Below are 9,518 nucleotides of genomic sequence, written 5' to 3' on the forward strand. Positions count from 1 at the left end.
AAGGGCAAGAAATTGTCAGACAGGGCACTTACTGCATGGAATCTTCTCAGGTTTTGGCCTGCCAAATGAGTTCTGTTATACTCACAGACACCATTCAAACAGTTTTAGAAACTTTGGGGTGTTTTCTATCCAAAGCTAATAATTATATGCATATTCTAGTTTCTGGGCAGGAGTAATAATCAGATTAAATCGGGTACGTTTTTTATACGGCCGTGAAAATACTGCCCCCTAGCCATAACAGGTTAATGAACATGGGCATATTGAAAGACACTGTCAGTAGTGATGTAATTTTGTAAATGTTATATTGTGATATGGTTTCATAAAAAACGTGTTGCAATGCATTTACTTTAGTATGTTTAGTTAAATGGAAAATGTAGGTTTGAATAGGTAATTGCTTAATTAATTAATGTTAATTGTTCTGAGGGGAGGGGCTACCCCTACAAAAGGAGCCTCTTTCAGTTCATTGAGAGGCATTTTGGATTGAGCTGTGGATGGGGCAGCATTGTTTTTAGCTGTCCCATAAGGTATACGTTTGATGGCGGTACTGTTGTTTTTGTTCTGGAATCACTATGTAAATAAACACCCTTGCACAGAAGAACTTTTTAGGCTCCGCCATCTTTTTATTTTGATAGAGGTTAGGTTTCCCAGTTCAGCCTTCTGGCATACTCTAAGTGACACTGTCCTAAAAGTCGCTAAATGATGTCATTGCCTAATTTGCATAATTGGCCATGTGCATGTAATTGTGATGGACGCTGTAGGAGAGAGGAATAACGTCGTGGGAGAGACAAAAAGTGAGTAAAAAAACACCCTAAATATGTTTAGAACTACAAATTAACTTTCTTCTGTCGATTCTTGTTTTTTTTTTACGTCACAATTCCAACCCTCCTCCTTTATCCGGGTTTGGGACCGGCAAAAGTGACCGAAAAGAGACACTCTGGCGGAGTTACTTAGTTTTTTTTTTAGTTTTTTTTGTTTAGTTTTTTACATTTACATCCCGCCCTGAATGTAAGTCAGGGCTGGATCAGCCAGCGGCGGCTTCTCGCATGCGCGATTCATTTGCAATCTGGAAGCGGAGGGGTGAACATCTCCTGCTCTGACTGCCATGGCAGCACCCGCTGCTCGTTGAGAAGAGTAAGAACGATACGTGCTTTCACGTCAGAGCCTCCAATAACACCAGAAAAAGTCGCTAGATTTGTCGCTAGTTGCTTTTTGAAAATGTGTCGCTAGAGGGGTCTGAATACTCGCTAAATATAGCGACAAAGTCGCTAAGTTGGCAACACTGCTAGATACTGACTGTTTTTCTGATCCACGCCCCTACCTCTTTTTTGTAAGGTATCTGTGACCAACAGATGCATATCTGTATTCCCAGTCATGTGAAATCCATAGATTAGGGCCTAATTTATTGATTTCTTTATATGAACTGTAACTCTGTAAAATCTTTGAAATTGTTGCATGTTGCGTTTATATTTTTGTTCCACCCCTACTCTTGTCCACGGTGGTCTGCGAACCCACAACTTCCTGCATTGTCCTATAATGCTTACAGGATGAATAACATTTTCTAAAACTGCATATCTAAAGCTCTGGTCTCTCCAAGAAGTGAGGGTAAACGGTAGGCATGTTCTCTGCTATCCACTTGATGTTTTAATAATTATTTTGGGTATAGGGGAGGGTCACTTGTTTTTTTTTTTTTTCACGGCAAGCGATACCGGAGCGCCAAGACTCGGACCAAAAGGCTCCTTATCAGCTTTTACCCCCAAGCCATAAGACTGCTGAACAATTAATCAAATGGCTACCCCCCTGTTTTTACACTGCTGCTACTCGCTGCTAGTCACTTTACAAATTAGCTCGACTAACCATATTGACTCAGTATATAGCCTCGTTAATGTTATGTCATTTTCTTGTGTTACTTTTATATATTTTTTTTCTCACATTAGTTTATTTTGTAAATATTTTCCTAATTCTATTTCTTCAACTGCATTGTTGGTTAAGGGCTTGTAAGCATTTCACAGTAAGGTCTACACCTGTATACGGCGCATGTGACATTTTTATTTTATTTGAGTTGAACAGGGCTTGAACCTCTAGACCAGGGGTATTCAAATCTTACTCTATGAGGTCCGGAGCAACCATATGCTGCAGTGTCCTAGGTATAAATCAGTACCTAATTAGAGGGAAGCAGTGGAACTGGCTTTGAGGTCCAGATTTGAATTTGAGGGCCCTACACTTTGTGACTGTCAGTGTCAGCCCAACACCCCTAGCTACTCCATGGGGTCACAACCAAAAACACACAGGGCATGGTTTGACAGAATGAATACCCTTTTCATGCTACCCTCTGAAATGGTAGCCTAGGTAGTGGTGGGGAATCGACTCCAAAATAATTGATTCTTCGACTCCTTGCCCGTCGACTCCTGGTGTGAAGCTTTGATTCCGCTAGGAATCCTAAGAACCATTATTTTTCCAACGGAGGAAACTAGTTGTCGCAATAGTTTCTGTTCAAAGAGTAGACTGCATCTTTCACAACAAAGAACTAGAAAGCTAGCGAGGGAGAGAGAGAAATGGGAGGGGCCCAGCCAGGCACTAGACATGTTGGCCACCAGGCAGACAGTCAGAACCGTGCATCGGTAATCAAAACATGTAGGCAATGTCTTGTGTATATTCACAAAAATAGAGGCTATCCATGAGTAGGCTGAGCAATTCTACACGCAACAGACCGAGACCAAACACACACTAGCGTTTTTCATAGCGAAGAGAAAGAGCAGGCCAGCCAGCGATGGACAGAGAGGATCGGGGCAGACAGAGACATTCAGACAGTCGGAACCGTGTGCATAGGCTAAATCTTGGTTATCTGTACCTCACAATTGGTATAGATAAGTATGGTTAAGCTATTCTCCATAGTGCCAGTGAATTGAAGTTGAACATCACCAAATGTATCAGTTTAATTAGGCCTAAATGTGGAGAATGCCCAGCAAAACCAACAGTGAAGCCACCGTCAGTAGGCAGAGTAACTGTTGGCACTCGAACACCGACATGGCTCGTCCGAACCGGAAATGGTTGAGGTATGATTTTGTTACTCTGAGTCTGAGAGTCGAGTCTATGGACACCCCGAGGTAAATCACCTTCCATGAGGGGGTCAGGTGAATCTTCTCCTTGTTTGGGGTAAGGCCCAGAACTCAAATGTGGTTCAAGAGGGTCCTCGTGTCCGTTGTGGCCTGTTCCCTGGATGGGGCAGACTATCCAGTCGTCCAGGCAGTTACTCCTCCAGTAGAAGGTGCCACCACAGCAAAAGGCAAAGGCCGGCGGACCAGCCGAAATGCTGCAGTAACAGTGTTCATCATGCAATGTGAGAGTCCAGTCATATAGGCCCTGATACAGAACTCTCTCGCTTTCTTATTGCCTGCGACTGTGAAAAGAGTCCATTGCCCTAGCCGGGCACAACACACTGGGGAAAGCCCCTAGTTCACCCGCAACAGCGAGAGGGGTGTATGTGGACAACTGTAATGGCCGGTTAACGTGTCTGTCAGACAGAACCCTTGGCCAGAATGAGGGGTTAGGATGTAGGTTGATGCTCCTTCATCTGAACTCATTCGGAAACAATCAGTCAACCAGGGCGTCAACACTAGACCCTGAGACATTTGAGGCGCCAGAACAATAGTGGTGCCCAACATCGGAGTTGGAGTTGGTAGCCTTCCATCACTGTATTCAGTGCCCATGGGGACTCCACTTGCCTCTCTGTTTGGCCTTTGGGCCTGTGAGAAGCTGCCAATGCCAGCGGCAAGCACCTCAGGATGACTGCAGAGTGCCACCCTTCTTAGACGCAGTCCGCTGCCTGTGGGCATGGACACCTTGCATTTCTCCTGGCGAAAAGCCATACTGGGAATGGTAGTTTCTCTCTGTGGGAAGAAGAGATGGGTAGTGTATACCCCTGCAGTGTAACAATAGAACATGGCAACTCCAGCTAACCACTGTGTAAGACCAGTAGTGTAATGTAGCTGTTATGGGAGTTTATAAGGGAAACTAAGATAGTTACAATAGGAAACCCAGCTATATACTGAAATCCTCAGTGTAATATAGGAAACCCAGCTACATACTGAAACCCTCAGTGTAATATAGGAAACCTAGCTATATACTGAAATCCTCAGTGTAATATAGGAAACCCAGCTACATACTGAAACCCTCAGTGTAATATAGGAAACCCAGCTACATACTGAAACCCTCAGTGTAATATAGGAAACCTAGCTATATACTGAAAGCCTCAGTGTAACAGAGCTGAGTTGTGAGTTTCCAAGTGAAACTAGCTAGGATTGCTACTGTATGTACTGTAAACTAGTGTAACAGAAAGTATCATGCACCAACCCAGCTATGCACTAAGTGAAAAACAGCAGTGTAATATAGCTGTAATGTGAGTTTCAAGGGGAGGCTAGGATAGTTACGGTCTTAACTGTAAGTACAACAGAAAACGAGTAACCTCAGCTACACACTGTGCAAGACCGCAGTGTAATAGCTGAAAAGTGAGTTCCCAAGGGAAACTAGGATAGTCATTGGAAACTAGCATAGTTACTGTATGTAGCTTACTGTAAGTAGTGCAACAGAACTATAGTAAACCCAGCTAGCTATACACTGTGTGAAAAAACACAGTAGTGTAATAGAGCTGTCAGTTTCAAAGACCAACAAAAACCCTGAAATTTCCATCCCTAACTATAACATTTTCCGACAAGATAGAACTGTCAAAGGGGGCGTAGTTGCAATCTACTGCAGAGATAGCCTACAGAGTTCTGTCTTACTATCCAGGCCTGTGCCCAAACAATTTGAGCTTCTACTTGTAAAATCCACCTTTCCAGAAACAAGTCTCTCACCGTTGCCGCTTGCTAAGACCACCTTCTGCCCCCAGCTGTGCCCTGGACACCATATGTGAATTGATTGCCCCCCATCTACAGTTGAAGTTGGAAGTTTACATACACCTAAGCCAAATACATGTAAACTCAGTTTTTCACAATTCCTGACATTTAATCCTCGTAAAAATGCCCTGTTGTAGGTCAGTTAGGATCACCACTTTATTATAAGAATAATAGTAGAGAGAATGATTTATTTAAGCTTTTATTTCTTTCATCACATTCCCAGTGGGTCAGAAGTTTAAATTCACTCAATTAGTATTTGGCAGCATTGCCTTTAAATTGTTTAACTTGGGTCAAATGTGTCGGGTAGCCTTTCACAAGCTTCCCACAATAAGTTGGGTGGCCCATTCCTCCTGACAGAGCTGGTGTGACTGAGTCAGGTTTGTAGGCCTCCTTGCTCGCACACGCTTTTTCAGTTCTGCCCACACATTTTCTATAGGATTGAGGTCAGGGCTTTGTGATGGCTACTCCAATACCTTGACTTTGTTGTCCTGAAGCCATTTTGCCACAACTTTGGAAGTGTGATTGGGGTCATTGTCCATTTGGATGACCAATTTGCGACCAAGCTTTAACTTCCTGACTATTGTCTTGAGATGTTGCTTCAATATTTATCCACATAATTTTCCTTCCTCAAGAAGCCATCTATTTTGTGAAGTGCACCAGTCACTACTGCAACAAAGCACCCCCACAACATGATGCTGCCACTCCCGTGCTTCACGGTTGGGATGGTGTTCTTCGGCTTGCAAGCCTCCCCCTTTTTCCTCCAAACATAATGATGGTCATTATGGCCAAACCGTTCTATTTTTGTTTCATCAGACCAGAGGACTTTTCTCCAAAAAGTACGATCTTTGTCCCCATGTGCAGTTCCAAACTGTAGTCTGGCTTTTTTATGGTGGTTTTGGAGCAGTAGCTTCTTCCTTGCTGAGCGGCCTTTCAGGTTATGTCGATATAGGACTCGTTTTACTGTGGATATAGATACTTTTGTACCTGTTTCAGCATCTTCACAAGGTCCTTTGCTGTTGTTTTGGGATTGATTTGCACTTTTCGCACCAAGTACGTTCATCTCTAGGAGAAAGAAAGCGCCTCTTTCCCGAGTGGTATGATGGCTGCGTGGTCCCATGGTGTTTATACTTGCGTACTATTGTTTGTACAGATGAACGTGGTACCTTCAGGCATTTGGAAATTGCTCCCAAGGATGAACCAGACTTGTCGAGGTCTACAATTATTTTTCTGTGGTCTTGGCTGATTTCTTTTGATTTTCTCATGATGTCAAGCAAAGAGGCACTGAGTTTGAAGGTAGGCCTTGAAATACATCCACAGGTACACCTCCAATTGACTCAAATGATGTCAATTAGCCTATCAGAAGCTTCTAAAGCCATGACATCATTTTCTGGAATTTTCCAAGCTGTTTAAAGGCACAGTCAACTTAGTGTATGTAAACTTCTGACCCACTGGAATTGTGATACAGTGAATTATAAGTGAAATAATTTGTCTGTAAACAATTTTTGGAAAAATGATTTGTGTCATGCACAAAGTAGATGTAATAACCGACTTGCCAAAACTATAGTTTGTTAACAAGAAATTTGTGAAGTGGTTGAAAAACGAGTTTGAATGACTCCAACCTAAGTGTTTGTAAACTTCCGACTTCAACTGTATCTTCAGAGCTCGTGCTGTTAGGTGACCTAAACTGGGACATGCTTAACACACCAGCCATCCTACAATCTAAGCTTGATGCCCTCAATCTCACACCAAATTATCAATGAACCTACCAGGTACAACCCCAAATCTGTAAACACTGGCACCCTCATAGATATCACCCTAACCAACCTGCCCTCCAAATACACCTCTGCTTCCTTCAACCAGGATCTCAGTGATCACTGCCTCATTGCCTGCGTCCGTAATGGGTCTGCAGTCAAACGACCACCCCTCATCACTGTCAAACACTCCCTAAAACACTTCAGTGAGCAGGCCTTTCTAATCGACCTGGAAGGATATTGACCTCATTCCGTCAGTAGAGGATGCCTGGTTATTCTTTAATGGTGCTTTCCTCACCATTTTAAATAAGGATGCTCCATTCAATTTCTTTGTAACCAGGAACAGATATAGCCCTTGGTTCACTCCAGACCTGACTGCCCTTGACCAGCACAAAAACATTCTGTGGCATACTGCATTAGCATCGAATAGCCCCCGTGATATGTAACTTTTCAGGGAAGTTAGGAACCAATATACACAGGCAGTTAGGAAAGCAAAGGCTAGCTTTTTCAAACAGAAATTTGCATCCTGTAGCACAAACTCCAAAAAGTTCTGGGACACTGTAAAGTCCATGGAGAATAAGAGCACCTCCTCCCAGCTGCCCACTGCACTGAGGCTAGGAAACACCACCGATAAATCCGCGATAATTGAGAATTTCAATAAGCATTTTTCTACGGCTGGCCATGCTTTCCACCTGGCTACCCCTACCACGGTCAACAGCCCTGCACCCCCCAAAGCACCTTGCCCAAGCCTCCCCCGTTTCTCCTTCAACCAAATCCAGATAGCTGATGTTTTGAAAGAGCTGCAAAATTTGGACCCTACAAATCAGCCGGGCTAGACAATCTGGACCCTCTCTTTCTAAAATTATCCCCCAAAATTGTTGCAACCCCTATTACTAGCCTGTTAAACCTCTCTTTCGTATCGTCTGAGATCCCCAAATATTGGAAAGCTGCCGCGGTCATCCCCCTCCTCAAAGGGGGTGACACTAGACCCACACTGGTACAGACCTATATCTATCCTACCCTGCCTTTCTAAGGTCTTTGAAAGCAAAGTTAACAAACAGATCACTGACCATTTCGAATCCCACCGTACCTTCTCCGCTATGCAATCTGGTTTCCGAGCTTGTCATGGGTGCACCTCAGCCACGCTCAAGGTCCTAAACGATATCATAACTGCCATCGATAAGAGACAATACTGTGCAGCTGGATTCATAGACCTTGCCAAGGCTTTCGACTCCGTCAATCACCACATTCTTATTGGCAGACTCAACAGCTTTGGTTTCTCAAATGACTGCCTCGCCTGGTTCACCAACTACTTCTCAGACAGAGTTCAGTGTCAAATCAGAGGACCTGTTGTCCGGACCTCTGGCAGTCTCTATGGGGGTGCCACGGGGTTCAATTCTCGGGCCGACTCTTTTCTTTGTATACATCAATGATGTCGCTCTTGCTGCTGGTGATTCTCTGATCCACCTCTACGCAGACGACACCATTCTGTATACTTCTGACCCTTCTTTGGACACTGTTAACTTCACTAGGATAGGGGGCAGCATTTGGGATTTTGGATAAAAAGTTGCCTATCCAATATCCTGTGTCTGTGGTGTCAGATTGCACTTCCTAAGGCTTCCAGTAGATGTCAACAGTCTTTAGAAGTTGTTTCAGGCTTGTATTGTGAAAGGGGATCGAATAAGAGCTGTTTCAACAAGTGGTCAAGCTGAAAGACATTAGTTTAGTCTCGCCCGTGGCCGTGAGCGCGACGCTCGTTCTCTTTCCTTTTTAATGGCAACGGTATTGTCCGGTTAGAATATTATTGTAGATTTATGATAAAAACATCCTAAAGATTGATTATATACATCATTTGACAAGTTTCTACTAACTTTACTGGAACTTTTTTGACTTTTCGTCTGGACTTTGTGCCCGCGCTTTGTGCATTTGGATTATTGGACTAAACGCACAAACAAAAAAGGTATTTGGACATAAAGATGAACTTTATTGAACAAAACAAACATTTATTGTCTAACATGGAGACCTGGGAGTGCCATCAGATGAAGATCATCAAAGGCAAGTGATTAATTTTAATGCTGTTTCTGACTTTTGTGACACCTCTCCTTGTTTGGAAAATGGCTGTATGGTTTTCTGTGGCTAGGCGCTGACCTAACATAATTGCATGGTGTGCTTTCGCCGTAAAGCCTTTTTGAAATCGGACACAGCGGCTGGATTAACAAGAAGTTTAGCTTTAATCCAATGTATAACACTTGTATCTTTCATCAATGTTTATGATGAGTATTTCTGTAATTTGATGTGGCTCTCTGCAATTTCACCGGATGTTTGTGTGAGACAATGCATTTCTGAACATAATGCACCAACTTCAAATTAGGTTTTTGGACATAAAGATCAACTTTATCGAACAAAACACACATTTATTGTCTAACATGGAGTGTCCTGGGAGTTCCATCCGGTGAAGATTATCAAAGGTTAGTGATTAATTTTAACGCTATTTCTGACTTTTGTGACACCTCTCCTTCTTTGGAAAATGGCTGTATGGTTTTCTGTGGCTAGGCACTGACCTAACATAATCGCATGGTGTGCTTTCGCCGTAAAGCCTTTTTAAAATCGGACACTGTGGCTGGATTAACATTAAGTTTATCTTTAAAATGGTGTATAATACTTGTATGTTTGAGGAATTTTAATTATGAGATTTCTGTTGTTTGAATTTGGCACCCTGCAATTTCACTGGCTGTTGGCGAGGTCGGACGCTCACGTCCCGAACGATCCCAGAGAGGTTATTAACTAACCTCCAGACAAGCTTCAATGCCATACAACTCTCCTTCCGTGGCCAACTGCACTTAAATGCAAGTAAAACTAAATGCATGCTCTTTAT

Source organism: Salmo salar, chromosome ssa17 (assembly GCF_905237065.1).
Source record: "Salmo salar chromosome ssa17, Ssal_v3.1, whole genome shotgun sequence".
Classification (NCBI taxonomy): Eukaryota; Metazoa; Chordata; class Actinopteri; order Salmoniformes; family Salmonidae; genus Salmo; species Salmo salar.